The sequence below is a fragment of the Athalia rosae genome, chromosome 2 (assembly GCF_917208135.1).
Source record: "Athalia rosae chromosome 2, iyAthRosa1.1, whole genome shotgun sequence".
NCBI classification, from domain to species: Eukaryota; Metazoa; Arthropoda; class Insecta; order Hymenoptera; family Athaliidae; genus Athalia; species Athalia rosae.
Genome location: NC_064027.1, coordinates 2696515 through 2699694, shown reverse-complemented (window position 1 = coordinate 2699694; position 3180 = coordinate 2696515).

The following is a 3180-nucleotide window of genomic DNA, read 5'->3' as shown; positions in this document are numbered from 1 at the left end:
AAAAGAGGCAGAAAAAAAAAAAAAATAGAGAATAATTCGTTGCGACGACATTCGGCGGGCGCACGACCCCCACCGAAAGTTCAATAGGTCACGAATTTACAACCGATATTTATTATTCGCTATACATTACACACGTTTTACGTGTTTTCGTTGCTAAAACCCTCCGATTAGTTTCCGGATAAAAGCTGTTCGATAAATATATTTATATAAACGGACGTACGTTCCATTGTTATACTCGAATTCGGAAACCATCAGTTACAACAGTAAATGTTATACGCGCAGATTATTCGCACGCGTGCAGCTGGGCGGTATATACAAGGCGCGTGTGTGTGTGCGCGCGTGTGTGGTATTTATATGGATGCAGGTGAACACACTGGACGTATGTGTTGCACACGCCATAGGTCCGTATGTTCAGCGTTCCGTACATATGTGTATACGTATGTACGTACGTACGTAGAGCCGGGGGTAAGCGTCGCGACGCTCTCGGTACTCCACGTGATTTGAGCGGTACACAGGGTGCACTGCTCGATAAGCACGAACGAGACATTGACAAATCGGAGGAGGTGGAATCGCACAATTGCCTATATACCTGTTTCGCCGTACCTATACATGTATGTACGTACGTATAGCCGACGTGCATTATTACGGAGCGTTCGCTCGCGCTCCACGGATCCCAAAGCGTCAAAGCGTTAAAGCGTTAAACCATGACAACCAGATATTCTACCCTCGTTTACTTCCTCGTCCGGATTCGCGTTTCCTCCTCTCCCGTACCCCCCCGCCGCACGCGCCCGATCCACTCGCGTCCCGATCACACGGCGGCGTGAGTTTGAAAAATTTTTTCCGAAACGAATCAAACGAATCGGGGAATTTCGTCGACTGCCCGCGGTTCGCGTGCGCTCTCTAAATTCGTTTTTTTTTTCTTTTTCGGTCTTTTTGTTTTGCTTACGTGAGAGAATATAAGGAGGGGCCATGAATCGGGACAGGCAATTTGCCGTTTTAACACGTTACACGGCTGCAGTTACACGAGGCGAAGAAAAGCTCGAGACGTATCAGCCCTGAGAGACGAGCGGACGGTTTAATAGCCTTATAAATTTCACCTGTCATTTTTACCGTCCTCCTATTGGCACAAATATACTTTTCTCTAATGGAACGCGTTCTCCACTGTCGCCATCGACGTGGACTTATAAATTTCCGTCGCGTTCGCTTTGTTTCTTCGGAATTTTATTTCGGTCAAAACTCAAATGAAATTTAACAAATCTCGAAAAAAAAAAAATCATCGATCCATTGACGGGGTGGGCACAGGATTCGTATTACCTGCGTCCAAACGAACGGCTATCGTGCGATATGAATTGTGCGTGAGGATTTGATTTTAACGTAGGGAAGACGAGGATCACTTTTTGGGGTTACAACCGTAGGAAGATTTATTAAATTCCAACCAACATTCCGATTAGACGCGCCTCCGTATAGTTCTACGTAGTATAAATGGGAGATCTCCGACTCGCCCTTATCTCTCTCTCCTCAATGAAATACCAAAATACTCCACATAACGTAGGACCCGAATTGAAATTTTAGACGTCTGCACCTCCATCCTCAGACATCTGCGTCATCGCGTCTGCCATTCCCACCAAATTTCTAATTGTATTCGGATCGAATCACTTTCCCTCGAAACATCGCATCTCCCGCTCTTTTTTTCTTCCCTTCTCTCGGTTGATAATAAACCGGTCAATTTCTGTCATTTTCGTATAACACTGACGTATCATCTCTGTGAACGGTGTCTCCGCGAGTAAGTCGGTGGAAGGAAAAGTTCGGTTATCCTTTCCCAATAAGAGCGAAGATAGTCGGAATGATTGATCGCGTTAGAGGATGTTCGCGGTCCACACATCGCAGCCGAAAATTCGCTTTCGCGTATCTCCTCCAACATACAGACGTGATACACGTAAATATACATGCGCGTATATCCCGATCCGTGGGACAAAAAAAAAAAAAAAATTTTTTTTCGAAGGAAGATGATGGATTGCGAGTTAGGTGCCATTTTCTATATATTTTTTTCTTCTCTCGAATCCTTTCTTGTTTCATCCGCCTCATTTTCACTTTTTATTTCATGCAGATCGGCGAGAGCCGAAATAATCCACGTTCCAACGGAGTCGGGAAAATGAGGAATATAAAAAATAATTAAGCGATGTGACGTGAACCCGCATTCGAATGATAAGAAAATTCACTCACAGTTTATAAAGCGATGCAGTCTAGGTGTATACCTACGGCAAGGGGTTTACGGAGTTTACTGCATCCTATACCCAAGATTAAAGGCAAACATTCTCTTCAGAAGTTTCGCTTTGACTGCTCGAACGTATCTGCATATATGTATAAACATCGTGCACTTACACATCCGTCGCGCGATCGTCGTTGCATTTGGATGAAATTTTTTTGTTCGAAACCAAAAAACAAAAAACCGACGCGTTGCGACCCTATATGTATAAGGGAACGACAACGCGCGAACAACGAATCATCCGTTGAATCGGAGAACGAAAAAATTTCTCAAAAATTTTTCGAACGAGCAGCTAGAAAAAGTTTTCATTTTTGGAATAACGAGCAATCGCACGTAACGCGGAAAGCGCCATTTTTCTCCCGTGGTAATAATTCCCGTGCGGATTAATAACTCGCGGTTGTCAAGCGGGCGAGCCGCTCGGTGAGGCGAGTCTTTTGTGTCGGTCTGGAGTAACTGCAGTTTTCGAAGTTACATTAGAAACGGACTCAACGCATCGTTCAGTCTAACCGAATACCGGGGAAAACCGGTTATAAGTAATAGAACTTCGGGGGTCTGGCGTGGGGAAAATTTGGCGACAAGACCCGCGAGTGTTTATGGGATCCCATCAATTCATGCGCTACGCTGTACCGATACTGGCGTGTAAAAGCTCACTGAACTTCACTCGTCAGTTTATCTTTTCCAGTTTTTTTTTATATTCTCCGTAATAATCACCTCGGTATTTCCATACCTAAGATGGCAACGATTACGGATGTATGGTGAAAAAATATCGTTGATTTCGATAAGAAACCAGCGGCTTGGTGTTACGTTTTCCTCCTTTTTTTTTTTTTCTTTCTCACTACAGGCACGTGCCCGGAAGGTACGGGTATATAATACTCGGGACGTATCGGAGTTAATAACAGTTTATTGTAACAAGT